General features: G+C 41.8%; 1 long non-coding RNA gene across 3 annotated transcripts in view; it reads left to right on the plus strand.

The window, feature by feature from the left end:
• Positions 1-24570, plus strand: part of LOC120940762 — a 317651-nt gene that overhangs the window by 51246 nt on the left and 241835 nt on the right. The gene's annotated exons all lie outside the window — the stretch shown is intronic.

Raw genomic sequence — 24570 nt, forward strand, 5'->3', positions numbered from 1 at the left:
AGCGTGTGCAACAATTCTAGACCTCCTCTGTAACTCTAAACTGGTAATCTGTAAAAAAATTCAAAGCGTTGCCTATGGAGATTTTTAAGTAACAAAGTTTGGCGCCATTCCATGAGTGTGCGCAATTTTAAAGCGTGACATGTTAGGTATCGATTTACTCTGCGTAAAATCATCTTTCATATTTTACAAAAAAATTGGGCTAACTTTATTGTTTTGTTATTTTTTAATTCATGAAACCATTTTTCCCCCCAAAAAAAGGCGTTTGAAAAATGATTGTGCAAATACAGCGCAAGATAAAAAGTTGCAATGACTGCCATTTTATTCCCTAGGGTGTCTGCTTAAAAAACATATATAATGTTTGGGGGTTCTGAGTAATTTTCTAGCAAAAGAATGATGATTTGTACATGTAGAAGAGAAGTGCCAGAATAGGCCCGGTATTGAGGTGGGTATAAAAGCCCTGTATTGAAGTGGTTAACCAAAATGCCATTTCAGTTTTAGTTGTATTTTAGTAATCTAAATTGCTTTAGTTTTAAACCTGGCACACACTAATAGTTTTTTTTTCATTCAACACAGCGGGTTGACAGCCCAGGTCGGAGCCACTGTACTAACGTTAGTATAGCAATCCCCCCCCCCCCCCCCGATGAGCCAAGACAGCCCCCTGCCAGAACACTTCGATCAGCGCTCTCAGCCATTGGCTGAGAGTGCTGATCAGGAGCCGTTTGCTGCTGGTTTTCCAGCATGCTCTTCTGACAAAAGTGGCCGACTTCTGTCGGACCAGCTGACATACATTCGGGCCGAATGTTGCCCGTTTTTTATTGAACTGGCAAATGTTTCCAGACATTTAGCCCATGTGTTCTCCAGTACATTTTAGTCAACTAAAATCTCCTACATTTTAGTCAATTAAAATCTCCAGTACATTATAGTCTACTAAAATCTCCTACATTATTATTATTATACAGGGTTTCTATAGCACCAACAGTTTGCGAAGCGCTTTACAACATGGGGGCAGACAGTACAGTTGCAATGCAATTCAATACAGGAGGGATCAGAGGGCCCTGCTCCTACATTTTAGTTGGCTAAAATCTCCAGTACATTATTAGTACAGGAGTATATATCAAAATTCTAGACAAATGCTTAAATAATGCATTACAATTTAAAGTTATTGTAAAGGCAAAACCTCCTGTGTGCAGCAGCCCCCCTAATACTTACCTGAGCCCCATCTAGATCCAGCAATGTTGTAGGATTGTTTCGGCTGCCCGGGACTCTCCTCCTCATTGGCTGAGACAGCAGCAAAGCACCATTGGCTCCCGCTGCTGTCAATCAAAGTCAGTCAGGCAATGAGGAGAGAAAGGTGGCAGTGCCAGGCCGCGGCTCTGTGTTTGAATGGACACACGGATCTGTGGCTCACCTCGGGTGTCCCAATAGCAAGCCACTCAGGTGGGTAAATGTTCCTCCCTCACATTTTCTCACGGTTTCTTTCACTGACAAAAATCAGAATTGATTTTCATCATAGTTTTCGTCAATTGACTTAATAAAAAAAAAATTTAGTTTAGTTTTCGTCATTGAAAACATACAGCTGACGAAAATTATGACGAAAATATTTTCATCAACAAAATTAACACTGAACAAAAGCAGCCACCAGTAAAACACTAAATGATGTTATTGCATTCTTTCTGGAAATCCTGCATTATATCAGACAAACAAATAACTCAAGAGTTCAAGTGTGTTAGATAAACACCTTCATTAGGGTGTGTTGGGTGGATGTGACTTCTGTAAAATGTATAATAGATTCAAAGAATGGAAATATCTAATCTTGACGTGTGTGCTTATAAATCTTTAAAAAGTTACCACCATGTGTAGGTTGCTTTTGAAGGGGTTTAAATCAATAATGGTGAAGCTAGAATTTCAGATTTGGAATTTTATAACATTATGCATGGGGAAGATCAATATGCTTTTTCTGTTAATTTCTCATGTGTACATATTGTTGTTTTTGTGATTTTAGGAAAAAACAGCAGCGTTTGCTCTGCCTAGCTAAGCCTGATTTGTGATTAGAGCAGTATTACTGGGGCTTAGATAGATCAAATACATTTAAAAAAAAGAGGAATCTCATGAACTTTGTTTTTATATATCACTGAGATTATTGGAAAACTGGACCTCCTTGTGTAACAGCACTGGTGAAGGGAGTGAACCACAACTGCGGTTAGCAAGGATTTCAATGCGCTTCTCTATGTGACAACTCAGTATTGGGCCCCAGGTGTCACTCCTGGCAAACAGGAGTTTGGGGGATCTCTACATCATCTCTCTGTCACATAAAGAAAGGCGTTGAGCTACTAAGGATGGAAGCATTACAACATGCGACCAGAGTTTAGCGTTTAAAATTATAGTATGTACTAAAAGATTGCAATGCACAACAGTATGCTAGTCATTATTAGTATTATATAGCATCGTGCATTAGGCCACTAAGGGAGAAGGTATGAAATACGTCAATCCTTAGCATAGAAAGAACATGTTTCGCAACTTAGGGCATAAGCCCATAAACAGGTAGTACTTATGTCAGCACTTAGTAAATAGGCGTTGTAATGAAAACTAATAATTGCATCTGGGAAGCAATATAGCTCAGGTACTTTGAGAGTACACATAATAATATAGAAGTTGTAATGACAACTAATAGTTGCGTATAAGAGGTAAATATTGCACAGGTAATTTGAGGGTAGCTGACCCTTTAAGGTACACCTTAGCAAACAGTCCTTAGCACAGCAGTATATCCCAATTAGTATGTTGATATCCACAAGGCATATTAAGTAACAACAAATGTATTAGATGAAACACAAGCAGCAGATCTTCTTATAGGACTACAAGTGATACAATAGCTACTTATCCGTTCAATCTAGGAGATAGGGAATCCGTGATGTAGAGTGTTCAGCATAGGCCTCAAGGTTGTCCCCAGCAACGCTCTGTATTGTAGTAGGTGCAATAGCACTAAAGTAGTAGTTGTTGTCTGGAGCGGTGTTGCAGCATGGGGAGCGAAGGCTGCGTGGACGCAGTGAGGGTCTGTTGCTAGCTGGCCATAATGTTGCCTCTATTGTAGCGTGGCCGGAACGGCTGACAATAATAGAACAAAGTTCTTGTTTAAGGTAAATGCCTTTATAGGCAGGTAACAGGAGTAAGGCAGGTGTAGTGCACAGCACTGATTCGATGTAAACCGCCGAATTGGCGCACATCCGTGTTCCAAGCTGGAACGCACCATGGCGCCAGGCAATGACGTCATCGCGCGAGCGCCGTATGCGTTCCAGCATGGAACGCATTACGGCGCTGAAAGCGCCTGTTATTACAGGGGACAAGTGGCGTGACGGCGCCTGTTGCACCTTGTACTCCTACCATAGAGATGGTTGCTCACATCGTTCATGGTTTTACTTTAGAGCTTTGATTTCTGGATTGCACCTTCAGCACTATTGGAGACGACTTGGAGACGACTTGAGCGCGAACAGCAGCGCGACTTGGGGCGACTTACAACACGACTCAAGTCAGCTCCAGGACAGGCGACAAAGCCAGTGGCCAATCAAAAAATAATCTGCTCTGTGGGAGGGAGGTGTTTGCCCTTAAAAACTATTTTCGCTTCCTGGAAAGTCGCCTCAGTCAAGACAGTGATCCGACTTTGGAGGTGACTTCCATTGAAATCAATGGATACAAGTCACCTAGAAGTCAGATTGAAGTAGTACAGATACCTTTTCTGAAGTCGGAGTGACTTCAGTAGTGTACATTAAGACAGCTCCCATTCACTTCCATTGAATTTCTAATGTTGCGCGACTTGGGGCGACTTCCAATCGGATCCCAATTGCCCCTGTGTGAACCAGCTCTTACTTAGGTTCTTGCTCAAACTAATAAAGAAAGAAATATTCTTTAGACTGGATTCTAGTGATTAAATGGTGTGATTTATTTATTTTTTATTTATTGTTCTTTTCTGAGCTGCCCATCACCATCTTCATTTTATGTTTTTTTATCCCTATTTTTTTAATAAATCTTGCCAAGCGAAATTTCAAATGTGGCACAATCAATATGTAGGGGACCTGTAGGCAGCACAAATGTGAAAGCATTGATTTGTAAACAGTCTATAATAGGAATGATCTCAAGCAATCACTTTAGGGTTTCTACAGTCTATGATATTTTGTAAGGGACTACACAAATGTTTACAGTCTCTTACTATCTATCTCCTTATCTATGTGGAATTATAGATTATTCAGATGTAAAATGCACATCTGTCAGAATCCATTGCTACAGGCTAAATGTGATACCATACTGTGGACAGGTATCTGAATGTTAGCATTAAAATGTAATTTTTAACACTGGCCCAATGTTCTACCTTGTTAGCACAGCAAGTTCTGGATTGCTGCCATTGTGAGTGTAATTGTCCTCAGGATTATTGGATAGAAGAACATTCATTAATATACGTGTGGCTGAGGAGTTCTCATATTTTCTGGACTTTAAAATCCATATTTTCTCATAATTTGGGAAAAAGGTTAACTTAATATATGGCTTTCCATATTCACGTGCCAGAATTGGAATAAATTAGAGTGTCTCTGGAAAAAAAAAGAAGTATGATTGAAATTGTTGTTTATATGGGATATAAAATAGCTACTGTATGTACTCGAGTATAAGCCGAGTTTTTCAGCCCTTTTTTTAGGGCTGAAAATACCCCCCTCGACTTATACTCGAGTCAGTGTACCTGAAGGGCCTCGAGCGTCCATTGTTTAAAAGTCGCGGCTTCCCCCTGGTCCCTTCGGTGATAGGCATTTCCCAGCATACACTGTGTTCAGTGTTCTGCCAATCACGGATGTCTTTTCATCCTACAAGAGAACGTCCATGATAGGCGTAACACTGAACACAGTGGGCCAGATCCACAGAGAGAGTACGCCGGCGTATCTACTGATACGCCGGCGTACTTTCAAATTTCCCGCTTCGTATCTTTAGTTTGAATCCTCAAACCAAGATACAGCGGCATCTGGGTTTGATCCGACATGCGTACGGCTTCGTACGCCTTCGGATCGTAGATGCAATACTTCGGCGTCCGCTGGGTGGAGTTTGCATCGTTTTCCGCGTCGGGTATGCAAATTTTTTTTCCGACGATCCACGAACGTACGCGCGCCCGTCGCATTCTCTATTACGTACACATATTCGCCAGCACACCAAGGATCATTGAAAAAACGTCCAAAAATTTAATGCATAATAGCGATCCAAAAAGCAACGTTTCGAGGTCACGCAGGACCTCTTCGTCAGGCAAAAGATGATTACGTCGTCTCTAGTCGGCTTTTTCCGGCGTATAGTTAAAGCTGGTATTTTGCGGCGTATAGTTAGATTTGCCATGTTAAGTATGGCCGTCGTTCCCGTGTCGAAATTTGAGTTTTTGCTTTTTTTTGTGTAAGTCGTCCGTGAATCGGGATGGACATAAGTCACGTCTAAGTTTAAAAAATTACGTTGTTGCGACGTCATTTTGCGCAATGCACGGTGGGAAATTTCGAAACGGAACATGCGCAGTTCATTCGGCGCAGGGACGCGCTTCATTTAAATAAATCACGCCCCCTATTTGCCGATTTGAATTCCGCCGCCAAGGATACACTACGCCGCCGTAACTTACGGCGCAAATTCATTGTGGATTTGAAACAAAGCAAAGTAAGTTAAGGCAGTGTACGGTATCTTAGATACGCTGCGCCGGTGCCGATCTATGTGGATCTGGCCCAGTGTCTGCTGGGAAACCGAGTCCGAGGATGAGAAGACGTTCGTGATAGGCTGCTGGGAAACGCCTATCACGGAACGGGACCAGGATGAGACAGCGACTTTTTAACAATGAATGGACGCCCCACAGCCTGTAAAAATTTCAGGTACACTGACTCGGGCACAGGGAGGCTGCAACGGGCACAGTGAGGTTGGGCACAGTGAGGCATGCAAATGGGCATTGTTGACACTCTTTTCCACTTACAGTGGCTGCTGCATTCTCACCCTCGGCTTATACTCGAGTCAATACGTTTTCCCAGTTTTTTGGGGTAAAATTAGGTACCTCGGCTTATACTCGGGGTCGGCTTATACTTGAGTATATACGGTACCTAGTTTCCCCCAGTCTCTTTTTTTAAAATAGATTAGCTGTAAATTCTGTGGTGCAAATGTATAAGATATGTAATAATATAACTACTTAAAGCGGTGGTTCACCCTGCTGAACAACATTTCAGCATAAAATCCGGCATAGTAGCGCGAGCTACACTATGCCGGTCTTAATTTTTTTATCCCCGTACTCACGGTTATATCGTACATAGACGATTCCGTCTGCCGCGGGGAATGGGCGTTCCTAGCAAGAGGGAGGGTGATTGACGGCCGGCTCTGGCACGTCACGCTCCCCGAAGACAGCCGGAGTAGGTCTCGGCTCTTCACGGCTCCTGCGCACAGGCTATGCGCAGGCGCCGTGAAGAGCCAAGCCTATTTCGGCTATTTCCGGAGAAGCGTGATGTGCCACGGCCGGCCGTCAATCACCTTCCCTGTCCATAGGAACGCCCATTCCCCGGAATCTTCTATGTACGATATAACAGTGAGTACGGGGAAAAAAAAATTAAGACCGGCATAGTGTAGCTCGCGCTACTATGCCGGATTTAATGCTAGAGGGAACATTTTTTTTTTTTATATAGGGTGAACCCCCGCTTTAAAGAGAAGATCAACTCTGGGCAAAAAAAAATTAAAGTCAGCAGATACAAATACTGTAGCTGCTGACTTTTAATATAAGGACACTTACCTGTCCAGTGATCCAGCGATGTCTGCACCCCAAGCTGATTTTTCTATCGGCTTTGGGTGCAGGCACTGGCATCTTCACTAAGGGAAACAGGAAGTGAAGCCTTCAGGCCTTTTGGGTGGAGCTCCGCTTTAAAGAAGCTAAACACACAATCCTGGGAATTATTAGGGGTGATTCACTAAAAGCAACTAAGTTGTGCAAGGTACTTTTCCCTTAGCTTAGTGACTGTGATGAAAATTTTCTTTGCATTCACTGCAAAGAAAATAAAACATAGCAGTATTTTTGCTTGTACCTGATTGGGTGTCAGCAGAGGTTCACCACATGTACTTTTCAAAGTAAACAGACAATTTACCTTTATTAAATCAACCCAAATGCATCTTAAAGTGTTATTAAACTCTAGTTGTTTACTTTGCCCTACAGGTAAGCTTATAATAAGTCTAAAATGGTCTAAACTTGCGACGTTTAGTAGATATTTACATCAACTCTAGCCGATGATGTCAATGGCACATGCCTACTATGCTCTGTATTCAGAACACTTGAGTGTGCTGTGATTGTAGAGCACCATGCCATAATGGTGACTCCCGTGCACGTGTAGGAGAGTGATGTCATCGCGACCCAGCCATTTGAACAGCTGGAGAGTGCGAACCTAAAGGGAAGACCACATGAACATGGAAGTACCAGGAGAGGTGTCAGCTCAGCACTGGAGGGCTTCATTTCAGAGGTACGTCTGTCATAATTTGCTAGTGTGCAATGCATACTAGCACATTATGGCACAAACCTGCAGGAGAACCATTTAAAACATAAAATTTGTAGAGTTTACCACTGCTTTAGTTCATGACACTTTGGAACAAAGCATGCTGGGAGATGGGGGGCTTACAGTAGTGACTGTTTTCATATCCATTAGCATAGGATATTCGAATACAAGGTACATTTTTATCTCATTAACACCAGTGGGCTGCGCTAAACGCATGGACGCTGGTATGTGCTGGGAGACAGGGCCAATGCACTGATCTTGACAAAAGTACTTTCTGTAACACCACTCACGCCCCCACCCTTCCTCTTTAAACTGCAAAAGCTGTGGACAGGGGATGTCTATGTGCTTCAGCAAAATTAACCCCTATTGTGGTCGGTGGGCAGTACCAAATCAAGGGAATAGGGAGTGTGAGCTTTAGTGCAAAGAATCATTAATTTGCTATGATTGCTTCTTGCATAAGTTGCATTCCAGTGCACAAAATGCATCCTGCTGTACTCTTTTTGAAAGCACTGGAACTTAATGTGAACTAGGATGATTAAAAACCTTGATTGTACTGTGCATGCAAGCAGGATGTATCTAAAAAATGCACTTGAAATCATCTGTTGTGAACAATCCTAACTTGTGAGGAAGTGGTTTTATACATACTGGTCTATTGCTCTGTAACACAGCCAGGGGCAGACTGACCATTCGGGCACTGCCCGAGGGCCCCATGCCACTGGGGGGCCCCATCAGGGTTGCCAGCCTCAATAAAACCAGGCACAGTATGTAAAAATCTGTGTTTTTAAAAAAATTCCCAAGATTATAGCTGCCCCGCCTCTCCAGTACCTTTTCAGTGTGTGTATGCGTATTCTGTGTGTATGTATAATGTGTGTGTATATTGTGTGTCTGTGTGTGTGTATACTGTGTATGTATACTGTATGTGTGTGTATACTGTGTGGCCCCATAATCAATTGCCCGGGGGGCCCAATAATCTCCTATTGCCCAGGGGCCCCATAATCTCCTATTGCCCGAGGGCCCCATGAGTTGTCAGTCCGCCCCTGAACACAGCCCTTGTTGCCAATCTAAATCCACGCTTCTAGGTGTGTCTCAAACGGTGTCCCCTGCTGGCTGCTATGGTTCCTACCACTGACTGCTTCACCATTACTGTGTCCTACAAAAAAATATAGATTTTTTGGCAATATTTATTATGGCGAAAAGTAAAAAATATTGATTTTTTTTCAAAATTGTCGCTCTATTTTTGTTTATAGCACAAAAAATAAAAACTACAGAGGTGATCAATAACCACCAAAAGAAAGCTCTATTTGTGGGAAAAAAAGGACGCCAATTTTGTTTGGGAGCCACGTCGCACGACCACGCAAATGTCAGTTAAAGTGACGCAGTGTCGAATCGCAAAAAGTGCTCTGGTCTTTGGCCAGCCGAATGGTCTGGGGCTTAAAGTGGTTGTAAACCCACTTTTTTCACTTTTGCCTACAGCAGGTAAGCCTATAATAAGGCTTACCCGTAGGTATAAAGAATATCTCCTAAACCTGTACGGTTTAGGAGATATTCCCCTCGCAATGCGCCGCTGATTGCAGCGGCGCATGCGCAGGTGGGATCCTCGGCTGACCCATCACCCGACCCATGCCGGAAAGGAAATCTCCCGCGAGCATGAGTGACGTCATCGCTGCTCCAGCCAATCACAGCGCTGGAGCGGCGATACCCGGAAGACACACTTGGCTCGGTTCAGCGTGGACCAGGTAAGTTCCCTACCTCGTTCCGAGGTAAGTATTTCATAATGAGCGGTGCATACTAGCTCATTATGGCTTTTGCCTTGCAGGTGTAAAAAAAAAAAAAGTATATGCGGGTTTAAAACCGCTTTAAGTGGTTAATAGGGTAACAATGCTCTTTGTTCTGCATTTAAATTATGCAGCAACTATGTCACCCTCTAGATAGTCTTAGATGAACACGTCGTTTTTAAAAATACTTTGAAGGGTAAAAAAAATAAAAAATGTTAAAGCGGTAGTTAACCGCAGTGGATGGAAAAAGAAATCCCCTGCAAGGCAATGTCATATTCTTCCGGGGCTGAAGTGGTTAAAAAACGCTAGTGTGCATGGAGCCTTATTGCGTACACACAATCGGAATTTCCGATGGAAAAAGTCAGACGGAATTTTTTCATCGGATATTCCGACCGTGTATATGCCCCATCGGACTTTATCCTTCGGAAATTCCGACGGACTTAGAAAGAGACTTAGAAAGAGACGGGAAAATTCGGAAATTCAGTTTGTCTGTATGGAATTCCAATGGAGAAAATAAACTATTTGACGCATGCTCGGAAGCACTGAACTTCACTTTTTTAGGCTTGTCGTAGTGTTGTTTCTCACACGTTTTGACGGTCGGAATTTGGTGTGTCCGTGTGTATGCAAGACAGCTTGAGCGGAATTCCGTCGGAAAAACTGAAGTTTATTCTGACGGGAAAAACCAATCGTGTGTACACGGCATTAGGCATATTTCTAATGTTAACCAGCATCAATCCACAAATGAATGTTGTGCACAGAACTATAAATGAAAACAAGGAAAGCAAGCTGAGCCTCTTGAAGTCATGTACTGCTTATGCTGTGACTGGGCCATGCTGATCCCTTTCTCAGCTCCTATTCCTGTAGAATCTGCTGCTCCCCTCTGACATATGAAAGCTGACAGAGATCTTTGCTGTCTGTGCCTATCTAGGTAGTTCTGGCATGCTGGCAATATGAGAAGCACACACGGACAAGTTTCTTTTATTTTTCTATATCATGCAGCCTTTTTATATTATAACAATAGCATATAGTATAACAAGCTGATACTCTGCAACTTGAAGTAGTACTAAAGCTTAAAGCTGGCCATAAACTGGTAGAATTTCATTCAATTTTCATTTTAAGAAGGTTCATTTGATTTCCTAATTGTTGGTATGGTCAAATTGAAGTTTGTTTTCGACCTCAGCATATCTTTCTATTAACAGCTTGCCTTTAACCACTTAAACCCCCGGACCATATTGCTGGTCAAAGACCAGAGCACTTTTTGCGATTCGGCACTGCGTCGCTTTAACTGACAATTGTGCGGTCGTGCGACGTGGCTCCCAAAACAAAATTGGCGTCCTTTTTTCCCCACAAATAGAGCTTTCTTTTGGTGGTATTTGGTCACCTCTGCGGTTTTTCGTTTTTGCGCTATAAACAAAAATAGAGCGACAATTTTGAAAAAAATGAATATTTTTTACTTTTTGCCATAATAAATTTCCCCCAAAAATATATAAAAAAAAATGTTTTCCTCAGTTTAGGCCGATACGTATTTTTCGTTAAAAAAAAATCGCAATAAACGTTTATTGATTGGTTTGCGCAAAAGTTATAGCGTTTACAAAATAGGGGGTAGTTTTATGGCATTTTTATTAATATTTTTTTTTTACTAGTAATGGCGGCGATCAGCGTTTTTTTTTTCGGTACTGCGACATTATGGCGGACACTTCGGACACCTTTGACACATTTTTGGGACCATTGGCATTTTTATAGCGATCAGTGCTATAAACATGCATTGGATTACTATAAAAATGCCACTGGCAGGGAAGGGGTTAACACTAGGGGAAGGGGTTAAGTATGTTCCCTGAGTGTGTTCTAACTGTAGGGGGGGTGGCCTCACTAGGGGAAATTACTGATATTCTGTTCATACATTGTATGAACAGACGGTCAGGCATTTCTCCCCTGACAGGACTGGGAGCTGTGTGTTTACACACACAGCTCCCGGTCCTCGCTCTGTAACGAGCAATCGTGGGTCAGGGAAGAGCACGTGCCCCTAGTGGCCGCTTAGAGAGCCGACATTATACTACGGGCTCTCGCGCAGGGGAGCCGACCTGCCGCCGTAGAACTGCGGTGGCTGGTCGGCAAGTAGTAAAAAAAAAATAATAATAATAAAAAAAAAATGTTTTACTCACTTCTATCTGGTTGTTACTAGGCAGATTTCGTAATTCTGCCTAGTTCCTGGTTCTAGGTGGTTCAACTTTCTGTCCTTAGGCTCCATTCACACCTAGGCGTTTTTACGCCTGAAGCACTACGCTCACAAATGCCAGGGGGATGAAATAACATTATTTGCTATGGTGACTGTTCACACCTGAACGCCGAACGCCCAAACGCCTGTCGCGCGAAGCTCAAACAAGTCCCGGACCTTTTTTTGTTGCGCGTATCGTGCGGTTTGGGCGTATTTGAGCGTTTCCATTTCCCATAGAAAGTAATGGAAACGCTCGATTCAAGCAACTTGCGCGACAACGGGCGTTTGCTACGGGCGTTTCGTCGCTTTAATCAATAGAACTTGTCGCCCATGCAGAAGATTAAACAAATCTACCAACATAGCAACAAGTGATGAAAAGATGATAATTTTTCCTATTGGCTAAAATAAAAAACGTCAAAGTACAAAAACGTCAGACAACGCTTTATGCAAACGCGCAAATACGCATGAATACGCGTGAAAAAACGCCGGAAAAAAACGCCCAAAAAAACGACCGAACGACCGACGCTCAGGTGTGAATGCAGCCTAAGACCCCATTGCCTCCTGGAAAATGATGACACTCATTTCCCAGGAGTCTCTGGGCATTACTGTGCCTAAAAATCGCCCAGCATGCACCTCTCCCTGAAAACCAGGAAGAAAAAGGAACTGGGCTTCACATGCCCACACATATGATGGATACGGCCACAACATGAGCTGGAGGATATAAGGCAAGTGTTTGCAATGATTTCTGGAATGATTGGGGAGCTATTAATATGTTTTAGGGACTATTTAATGTGATTAATTTTAGCTTGCAAAAAAAATAAAAATTATGCCCGGAACCCCGCTTTAAGTACTTTCAAACAACTTTCGTCAAGTCGTCGAATGTGTTGAAAATTTTTGTACACATTTTCTTACCATTATTCAAAAACCTGCTAGTGTATGAGCAGCGTAAGGTTACTAAACCCACAACAGTAAAATCAGTCTGTATATGCAGTAAAGCATGCTTGTTATACTCACTGCGGAACCTAAGGGGTTAATCCGCTGCATTGTGTAAAAGGTTGTTTGATTCTGTCTTCTTTGATTCTCCTCTTCATCCACAGTCCACTGTGTATTGCTGGAGATTTTTTTTCTCTTGGGAAAGTGTGTGTGATTAGCACAGGGCCAATCAGCATTGTCCAGACAGAGGGTCAGGGGTCCTGCAGCCTTATAGGACAGTCAGGGGAGAATGAAAACTCTATCTACACACTTTAACCAGACATTGATAGAAGTCACAAGACTGCTCTGATGAAAAAATATATTTATCAGTTTATATTTACTAAAATAATTGCATTTCCATGTTCTGTGTACTGTGGGTGACCAGCTATAGTGAATGTGGGATCTTGGGTTTTGTAACACTTTAAGCATTTTTTGCCCTAATACGTTCACAGCATTAAGTTAAAAAAAGCCCTAGTACATTTACAACCCCCATCCCCAAACACTTACCTATTGTCCCTTGTCACCACCAGCGGGTCCTCCATGATTCATGCTGCTCCCCAAATTTCTTGGTTGTAAGTTGAGAAATTGAGGGCAGAGGAGAGCTTGGATCCTGTAGCTGACTGGGAAGAAGGAGCAGTGGGATTGTGTGTTTAAATGGACACATACAGCCCTGACTGGTAGTGCGCACCTATGTAGACATGTGCGGTTTGTTTCGTTACGAATTTACATTTTGTCAAATTTTTCATTATTAAAAAATTTGGATGTATCCGAATTTCTGAATTACAATTAGGGGTGTAACGGATCAAAAAACTCACGGATCGGATCGATCCTCGGATCAGGAGTCACGGATCGGATCATTTTCGGATCAGCGCAAAAAAAAAAAGTGTGTGTGTGTAATATATATATATATATATATATATATATATATATATATATATATATATATATACACACACATACATTTCACGGGTGGATTAAAGAGGAAGCAGGTGAGGCTGTTTGGGACTTGTTAAAAGTACAATCTTGATGTTTTTACAGATATATATATATATATATATATATATACATATATATATAATTATATATAGCTGTAAAAACATCAAGATTGTACTTTTAACAAGTCCCAAACAGCCTCACCTGCTTCCTCTTTAATCCACCCGTGAAATGTGCTCCCCCCCCCCCTCTCACACTAGTGCTTCTCTGCTACTATTCCCTCTCCATGTCGGCTTGCCAGAGCCCAGTGCACAGCGTGACACGCCTCCCCGGGGAGGCGGGGAGGCGTGTCACGCTGGGCTCTGGCAAGCAGACTGGGTGGAGCAAGATCGCTCCGGAGCTAGGCCGAAGCCGGGGACTTTCCTAGGCCTAGGCTCCGGAGCGCTCCGCGGATCGCGGGGTGTGCCGATCCGAACGGGGTGGCCCGTTCGGATCACGGATCGGTGACGATCCGTTACACCCCTAATTACAATAGTAATGAATTTAATTGAATTTGAATTTCCAATTAGAATAAAATAAAATAGAATATAAAATAAATGAAAATAATATAATAAAGTAAACCAGAGCAGAATAGAAAATAAAAGAATAGCAAAAAATTTAATAGACAATTTTTTTTTAGTAAAACAGAACAAAATAGAAGATAAAAGAACAGAATACAATAAAATAGAAAATAAAGGAATATAATAGAATATACTAAAATAGAAAGAATATAAGCATCTTCTGAAATTCGAATTTCAAATATAATAAATGTAAATTTGAATAGAATAGAAAATAAAATAATATAACTGTTTCCCAAAATTTTTATAAAACAAATTTGTATTTGAATAAAATGCAATAAAATAGATTAAAATAGGATATAAAATAGAATAGACTAAAATAGAAAGAATATACGCATCTTCAGAAATTACAATTTCAAATATAATAAATGTAAATTTGAATAGAATAGAAAATAAAATAATATAACTGTTTCCCAAAATTTTTATAAAATAAATTTGCATTTGAATAGACTTATACACAGAGATCCACGTCCTGTCAGGGAGTGGAGACCGATGGTGTGTCCAGGGCTGTCTTAATGAGAGGGCACACCCGGGCACTGCCCAGGGGCCCCAGCTGCATGGGGGGGCCCCTGCACTTTCCCCAAAGCAGCTGGTCCTTGAGCCCACGCTGCCCTGAAATTGGGGGCCCCATGATGGCACTGAGAGTGATATATGCAAAGGGGTGGCAGTCTGCCTCCTACCTACTTGATGTCTGTTTACCTGCACTGTCATCATTATAGGGGCACCAGAGCATTACTTTGCCCAGGGGTCCATGATGCTATTAAGACGGCCCTGGGTGTGTCCCCTGTACATTAAGTGATAACCGATTGGTCACCTCCCCCAGTCAGTCCCCTCCCCCCTACAGTATGAATCACTCCCAGGGAACAAATTTAACCCCTTCCTCGCCCCCTAGTGTTAACCCCTTCCCTGCCAGCCACATTTATACAGTAAGTAGTGCAGTTGTATAGCACTGTTCGCTGTATAAATGTGAATGGTCCCAAAAATGTGTCAAAAGTGTCCGATGTTTCCGCCAAAATTTCGCAGTCCTGACAAAAATCGTAGATAACTGTCATTACTAGTAAAATAATAATAATTAAAAAAATGTCATAATTCTATCCCCTATTTTGTAGATGCTATAACTTTTGTGCAAACCAATCAATATATGCTTATTGTGATTTTTTTTTTTTACCAAAAATATGTAGAAGAATACGTATCGGCCTAAACTGAGAAAATTTGCAATGTACTGTTTTTGGAGATGTATGGGAATTACAGGACCACCTGTGTTGGTCTTGAGCTCCCTGCATCTTCTAATAACTCTTTGATGTATATGAAGACTCATCAGAAGCCTCCAAGTACACATTAATATATATTGAGGCATTCAAGGAATATAAGAAGCGTTGGCATCACATGTGCTTTTGCATCTGATTACACCGGAGGAAGGATATGCATCTGAACAACAAAAGGCATTATTATGGCGCAGGATTTATCATATCAATGATTATATAACACTGGTGACCCAGTCAAGGGTCCTGTTGACCTTCTTCTCTGAGGACTAGTGTTTGGTTTTTTCCATTGTTGGCGCTGTAATCGTATTATGTAGTCATAAGTAGCTCAAAGGTGCTGTGGTCACTGAGTAATGGAGAACCCTGAACCTATAACAATCTGGTATTTGCGTATTTGTCATTGTGTTGTATAGTTCGTGTGAATATCTATACCCAGAGTATATTGATATGGATAAATGTATTTTCTCCGTAATAAACTGTCCCTTCAAATTGTGATAACAGTGTGTCATATATAATGCATGACAGCTAAGGCGCTCATTGATAGGTTGTCTTGGAAACAAAGTTCTTTTACTTGTTGTAAATAACAATAGTAATGTGCAATACTCAATTGTTGTAAATAATGAATACTTTACGTTTTAGGGTTACCGTAGCTTTGAAAGAACATTCACAAATAAGTGTTCACAAATTATTTCCATCCCATTTGTAAATGGAAAATGTGAATAGATAAACGTGACATGTTCTACAAGAGTTTATAGAAGGATGTGGATTTGAAATACTTTTGATGTATCATATAAAAAGGAATCAGTTCAACAATTTACGCATTGTGCTATTAATACTGGGTGAAGGTTCTATTTTATGAAATATAAATGCTAAACTTTACCTTATGTTACTAATATGTAAAGTGCTAAGGTTCTACAAAAGGTTATTCATTTTTTTTTCCACTTTTATTTGTATTTTTTTTTAACTAAATTTACTTTTGGGGTTTACAGGGAAGAACCCTGGGGCCAGCTTAAGACCCCTTTCACACTGGGGCGGTTTGCAGGCGCTATTGCGCTAAAAATAGCGTCTGAAAACCGACCTGAAACAGCGGCTGCTGTTTCTCCAGTGTGAAAGCCCTGAGGGCTTTTTACACTGGAGCGGTGCGCAAGCAGGACCTGCTTGCCGCATCTTTGAAACGGTAAAGGAGCGGTGTGTTTATCGCTCCTCCACCTCTCCTTCCCATTGAAAGCATTGGGAAACATTGGCTATACCGCCGGCAATGCGCCTTTGCAGAGGCGCATCGCCGGCGGTATTAAACCCATTTTTGGCCGCTAGCGGGGGGTAAAACCGCACCACTAGTGGCCCTAATATATATATGTATAGTGCCGCTAAAAATATTGGCGCTTTACCACCACCGCACCTCCCGTCCCAGTGTGAAAGGGGCCTTAATGGAGTTTATAGCCTTTTCAGTTATTCTTTTCATATACATATAAAAGAGATCAGCTAACTGTAAATAATGTTATTAATGTATGCCAATATTTAAACTCAAAGGGCCAGATTCACAGAAGAGATACGACGGCATATCTCCTGATACGCCTTCGTATCTCTGTGTTACGGCCGTCCTAACTATGCGACTGATTCATAGAATCAGTTACGCATAGCTAGCCCTAAGATCCGACAGGTGTAATTGAATTACACTGTCGGATCTTAAGGATGCAATTCTAGGCCGGCCGCTAGGTGGCGAGGCCATTGCGGTCGGCGTAGAATATGCAAATGACTAGTTACGGCGATCCCCGAATGTCCGCGCTGCCCGTCGATCTTACTTTACGTTGTTTCCGTCGAGTTACGCCGCGTAAAATTAGGGCTGAGCCCTAGTTGTTCTAAGCCATGTTAAGTATGGCCGTCGTTCCCGCGTCGAAATTTAAAAAACCACGACGTAAGTCGTCCGTGAATGGCGCTGGACGCCATTTACGTTAACGTCTAAACAAATGGCGTCCGTGCGACGTCATTTAGCGCAATGCACGTCGGGTAATTTACCCGACGGAACATGCGCAGTACGTTTGGCACGGGAACGCGCCTAATTTAAATGGTGCCCGCCCATTTGAATTTGGGCGGGCTTGGGCCGAGTGCATTTACGTTACAGCGCCGCAAGTTTACAGGTAAGAGTTTTGAGAATCAGGCACTTACGCTGTAAACCTGCGGCGGTGTAACGTAAATCAGATACGTTACGCTGCCGTGGAGCAACGTAATTGTATCTGAATCTGGCCCAAACTGTATATATTATTTTTTCTTTTCTTAATTATGTTTAGGACTAAAAAAAATAATAGAAAAACAAAAAGTTGCACATATTTAGTTTGATGTAGTTTTCTGTCTGACCAGCAGGTGAAGCTTTAGGTAAATTTTTACATGTTTTGCCTTGGCTTCTGCAAAAAAAAATTGGTTTAGAGAACTCAATAGCTTGAGTGGAAATTTACACTTACATGTAAATTTTTCAGATTATTTATATATCTCAGTGACTTAAGCAGGCCATAGATGGTACAGGAAAGAAAATCGCTCAATTCCCCAATCAACACAGACACTGTTGATGGGGGAATGCCTCCCCCAGAGCTATTGTGTTCTCCTGAAGGGGGGCATAGGGAGCGGTTCCTACTGGGAAAACACACAGGTCTTACTATAGCTGGAGAGTACAAAACCTGTGCATGGTAACCAATCAGCTTCTAACTTCAGCTTGTCCAATTTACCACTTACAGACCAGCAGTGGCGGTGCGTCCATAGTGGGCACAAGAGCGCCGCCCCCTCTCTCCTGCACTGTTACGCAACAATACATAGATTCATGCATTGCATGAATCTATGTATTGTTGCCGCTGCCGCCCACTATTCAGATGGCCGGCCCCCTGTTGAGAGCCGGCCATCTGAATAACAGCAGTGGGTGTGTTTTGGAAGTGTCTATCAGAGCCAGCGGCTCTAATTGGCTTCCAAATGGTTAACCAGAGGGCGCACAGGGTGCGCGTTCCTTGGTTAATACTGACACACGTCTCAGCCAATCATGTTCACCGGGTCTGATTCCCGGTCACCTGATTGGCTGAAGCGACATCGAGGGCGGGAAAAGAAATCGAGTGAACGTGGAGGAGGATGGCTGCACGAGAAAGGTAAGTGCCGGGTGGGGGGGGGGGCAAACTGGCGGCATTTGAGGGGGCAATCTGGCGGCATTTAAGGGGGCAAGCTGGTGGTATGTGAGGGGGCTAACTGGTGGCATTTAAGGGGGCAATCTGGCTGCATTTAAGGGGGCAATCTGGCAGTATTTGAGGTGGCAAACTGGTGGCATTTTATGGGGCAAACTGGCAGCAAATGGATGGGCACAGTGGCGAAAAATATTGGCACAGTGGCAACAGTTGATGGGCACAGTGGTTGCGTTTGATGGCATAGTGGCTGCAATTGATGGTACAGTGGCTGCGTTTGATGGCACAGTGGTTGCGTTTGATTGCACAGTGGTGACAATTGATGGGCACAGTGGCTGCGTTTGATGGCACAGTGACGACAATTGATGGGCACAGTGAGGCTGCAATTGATGTTTTTTTTTTCATTTGTTTGCGCCGCCCCCCCCCCCCCCCAAAAAAAAATTTGAGCACCAGCCGCCACTGCAGACCAGAAGATTTTTCCCCTGAATAACCAGACCATTTTTTGCGATACGGCACTACGTCGATTTAACTGACAATTGCGCGGTTGTGTGATGCTGTACCCAAAAAAAATTGATGTCCCTTTTTCTTCACAATAGAGCCTTTTTTTTTTGGTGGTATTTGATCACTTCTGTGTTTTTTATTTGTTTGCTATTAACAAAAAAAGAGCCACAATTTTGGAAAAAAATAAAAATATTTTGTACTTTTTACTATAATAGATATCCCCCAAAAAATAAAAAATCTTCATCAATTTAGGCCAATATGTATTTTACTACATATTTTTGATACTTTTTTTTTTACAACAAGTGTATATTATTTGGTGTGCGCAAAAGTTATAGCATCTACAAAATAGGTACAGTAATCTGCGATATTTAGCGTGACTGCGACATTGCAGCGGACAGATCAGACACTTTTGACACTTTTTTGGGACCATTGACACCATCTATACAACAATCATAGCTGTTTACTGTATAAATATCACTGACAGGGAAGGGGTTAACACTAGGGGGCGTTTAAAGGGTTATGTTTCCCTGGGAGTGTCTCTAAAGCCGCGTACACACAACCGTTTTTATAACGAGAATTTTTTTTTTAAATTGTTTGTTAAAAACAGTCGGGTGTAGGCTCCAGAGCATTTTTCTTGTCGTGAAAAATGGGCATTAAAAATTTAGAACATGCTCTATTTTTTCTCGTCGTTTTTCTCGACGTGAAAAATGGTCGTGTGTGCGCTTTAACGAAGGGGGGAAAAATGCACATGCTCAGAATCAAGTTATGAGATGGGAAATTAGCATAATCAGCCCAAAGGGTGGCGCCATTCGAATGGAACTTCCCCTTTATAGTGCCGTTGTACGTGTTGTACGTCACCGCGCTTTGCACAAGCATTTTTTTTTCACGATCGTGTGTATGCAAGGCAGGCTTGACAAGAATCACGTCAAGAACAACATTGTTTTTTTTCCATGCCATTAAAAGCGGTCGTGTGTACGTGGAATAACTGTATGGGGGCTGGGCTGACGGGAGGAGGAGAAAGATCGCTAGGAACAGCAGATCTCTCTCTAACTCCCCTGTCAGAACGGGGATCTGTCTGTTTATATTGACAGATCCCCATTTTGGCTCTCGTTCCCACAATCGCTGGTGGCCCAGGGGACATCATGGCTGCCTGCACCATGCATCGTGTCCGCCTGCTTCGGCTCCTTAAAGGAGCCAATGTACACCTTTAGCGATTTGCAGGAACGTGCCAACCTGCCACTGTATAACAACGGCGGCTGGTCGGCAAGTGGTTAAGCTTTGACAAAAATCCTGGAAGCTGATTGAGTTCTGTGCAGAGCTGCACAAGATTTAGTAAATCAACTCCAATGTGACTATTGCTATCAGCTATGGCCGCTGGCAATAATCGCTTGAAAAACTTGGGTACAATCAGTCTGCCCATACGTGGTTCGAATCTCATTAATTATGCAACAGCTAATTTCAAGGTTTCTATCAGAGGAATCTATTCAAAAGGCAAGAAGCTACAGCTGTGCTGTCTTGTTGGATAACCCAATAGTACTCTGGAAATCTTTTGTCATGTATAAAATGTAAAAGTGAATAAAATGTAAAAGTGAATATAAAACATAAGTTTATAAACTGTAAAAAGAAAATGAAATTAAATTGACCCACAACCACTATAGTTAGTTTTGGCCATAATAAATACAGGCAACACATACAAAACCATTATACAATTCCCTTTATTACAATGACAAAAATATAGAAGAGAAAGCAGTTTAAATGTGAAAGCCACATCAAAAATTACTTAAAGGCAATCCTACATAGAAAACTCAAAATATGCCACTGAAAGCATGCTATAATTTCCCTTTTTTTTAAAAAAATAATAATAATCAAACAAAATTCTAAGATTATATCTCCAAGTGGCAAAAAAAAAAAGAAATCACAATTAGGATAATATCTAACAGCTCTAAGATAGTGGGGCAGATTTCTTAGATAAAATCTCTTATAAAAGACAGTCAGACATCTTAGATGATAAGTCAGATTTTTTTTTGTTTCACCTTAGGATATTGCTTTATAGAACTACATAGTAAAACCTTCCTTTTATCTACATGGGATCAGAGTTTTCTGTAAATACGTGGTATTTTTGGCAGGGTGCTTAGCTTTGTGATACATATTTTCAACACATTTAGAAATATCAGCACACAATTCTTATGTAATGAATGTACAGTATATTTCCACTATGAAGTCTCTGGCTTTTGCAGAGAAGCAAGGCATGGAGAGGCCCATATGACGTGTTGTGGTATACTTTGTTCATACTATATATGTGTGTTTTCGCTATCTATCAACCTCAACCCCACCACATCCTTTTTTGTCCTGTGCCCACAATTTCCTTGACCAACTCTTTTAGTCAATTCACTTTAAAGTGGATGTAAACCCACTCTCATCCTTTCTAAACTACTGCCATAGTGCTGATCTATAAGGATATACAAGCCTCCAGCATGTATCCTTACCTGTCAAATGTCTCCCCTCTGTCTGTTATAAGAACTGAAAAAATGCAGATTCTGTGGGTGGGTCTGTTGTCTGGAGCTCGGTGGGTGGAGTCGTGATGTCAGTAGACTCCCCGCCCTCCTCTATACTCCCCTTGTCAAAATGCATCTTTTCCTATGTATTCCTTACACTAAATTCTGCTATGATCACTAACATCCAGTCAAAATCCAGAAAAGTAACCACATGACTTCAGAAAAGGAGTGGGGGTGAGAATTAAAAAATAATGCCTGTCTCCAGATGAGATATGTAAATAACCTATCACTCACAGCAAGGGGGCGGAACGGACTACGTTTTTTTTCTGTAAGTCTGTTTTATTTCACTGAACAATAAAAGAGGATTGCTCAGAGCTGGATTAACTCTGTGTGGCAAGACTGGGCACAGATGATAGGAAATCTTATACTGTACATTGTGACATAAAAATAAAAATAACATTTGGGTTTACATCCACTTTAAACCCTATTTTGGTTTTATTGCTCCATAAAACTCTTGTCCCCATTACTTAGACCTCTCAAATTATGCCTGCCTTCTCTTGTATTCTGAATTTGTATTGCATTTCTCCAACTGCACAAATTATCTCCCAAAATGGCAGCCTTAGTCCAAAGACACAGACCCTCCCAGTTTAAACTGTAAATCCTTCAGTATTCTCTGCTACTAACAGGATCTAAACTAGAACTTTATGACAAGACAGCAGCACTGTAGCTTGGATAGAACACATAAGATGATACTAAAGCTGGCTCTTCACCTACACCAATAGAATTTCCTAGGTACATTCATACAAAACTTCTTAAAATGTGCTTTTTTCCCATCATTTAGTCAACTAATTTTGTTCTAAAGGCCAAACATTTCACCCAGATCTTTGAATGTAATTCCAGATGTAATAAACGAGTCTGATTACAATATTTATTATTTTTCATATGATTTTGCCCGAATTTCATTCATTCGAGAAGAATAGATTCTGCTCTATTAAATTTTTTCTTACAGTACGGTTAAGAACCAAAGTCAATTTGATCTCACTAACCATCAGAGAATTGAACAAACGTTCTGAAAATTAAAGTTTTCAGCAGAAATGGTGTTTGGCCAGCTTAACAGTAAACAAATCGAATGCCTTGTACACTTTTCCGGCGGTAAAAAGTCTGCCGGAAAAACCGACAGTAGCTTTTTCACCCTACACACGGCCGGGATTCCCAACAGGAAAACTGCCATGAGAGCTTTGGTAAGGAAATCCGGCCCTGTGTATGCTTAACCGCAGGTTTTTCCCACAGGGAAACTGCCGGCTTAAAAACCGCCGGGAATCCCGGTGGGGAAAAAAGAGAACATGTTCTCTTTTTTCCCGCCGGGATTCCCGGCGGTTTTCCTGTCGGGAGCACTGCGGTGGAGCATACACATGGCCAGAATTCCCAGCCAAAAGATCTGATGGCAGTTTTCCTGCCAGGAAAACCGGTCGTGTGTACGAGGCATTAGTGTTATTCCTTGCCACATCAGTATGCAAAGCTGTAGTGACCTGTCTATAGTGGAGTAAAATGACCAGGCGCTCCTCACAGGTTTCCAAAATTTTGTATCCATACTTAGATGTCATTTGTTCTCCAAACCTTTGTCTCCCTTTAGGTTCTCTTTGTTCCTTCCTTACTCCTCAAACATTCTTCTCACTCCTCCTCTGTACACATCCTTTTCCAAACTCAGCAGTTCTCTTCAAACCTCCTCAAATACTGTGTACTCTTTGATTTTCCTTAACTGTTCCTTAAACCACAGTCACTCACTACATCTCCCCCTGATCCTCCTATATTCTCCTTACTAGTCCTCCATACTAATTCTCTTCCCAGATCCTACTCATTCCCTCTCCATAGGCCTCGTACAAACGACCGAGAAACTCGACGGGCGAAACACATAGTTTTGCTCGTCGAGTTCCTTGTGAAGCCGTCGAAACTCGACAAGCCAATTTTCTCCATTCCCGTCAAGGAAATAGAGAACATGCTCTTTTTTTGGCTCGTCGAGTTTCTCGACAGTTTCCTCGACGATAAAATGTACACACGACCGGTTTCCTCGGCAAAGATATATCTCCCAGCAAGCTTCTTGCTGGTTTTTGCAGAGAAACTCGGTCGTGTGTACGAGGCCTCACTCATCCTTCTCGTATAGTTCTCACAACTCCATAATATATTTGACACATTTGAAGTGTAACCCTACTGCAGTGCTTTTATCTTTTTGGTGAATAAAATTTATATATTTTTGGCAATTTTTATATCAGCCTATGTATTATTTATTTTGTTTTTAAAATACTTGGCTTTGCTATTTTGATATACCTATTTTCTTGAACCTGTTCTTCTCTCTTGCTCTTCCGCTCTGATGATTTTAATTGCCTAAATTTCAACATCACTAACCTGTTTTAATCCCAATCCCAGTGCTCCCCCCCTTTTTTGTATCCTTGTATGTTATTTCCCCACCTCCACATGAGGTCCCATTGTCCCAGTAAATCCCTTGTCCCTACTCTCTTTTTCTTTTTAAATTCCATTCTTTATACCCATTAGTCTCGAAACGATGGTGCATTTTGTTGGCACAACAAAAAACAGCTTTGCATGTTGATGTGGCAAGGAATGACACAGAGATCTGGTGACTGTTAATGTCATCCTATTCGTTCTCTCCATGATGCAGTGCTGCTGCCTCGTCATCAAAATCTAGTGTTTCTTCTGTTCAGGAGCAGAGGATAATCAAGGAGTCACAGCATGAACTGGGAGCATCTGTAGGCTCGGGCTGCCATTTTGGGAGATAATTTATTCAGTCAGTGAAATGGAATATAAATGCAGTCTAAAAGAAGGCAGGCATAACTTGAGGGTTCTAGGGGATGACAATGAGAGATTGCACTGAGCAATGAAACCAAAGGAATGTGTAAGGCCCAACTCAAAAGAGCAAATCAAGAAAACTTTGGCCATCCGACCAAAAGTTTGTTCTGGATTGAGTTTGAAAACATAGCGGTAAGGAAAACAAAGAGAGATTTAGCAGAAGTAAATAGGCGAAGGACAATATGCTTAGCGCATGTATACAGCAAAGCCAATTACGTTCTAAAATGGGATAAGTAAAGTAAAAGACACAGAGA

This window comes from Rana temporaria, chromosome 5 (assembly GCF_905171775.1).
Source record: "Rana temporaria chromosome 5, aRanTem1.1, whole genome shotgun sequence".
NCBI lineage: Eukaryota > Metazoa > Chordata > Amphibia > Anura > Ranidae > Rana > Rana temporaria.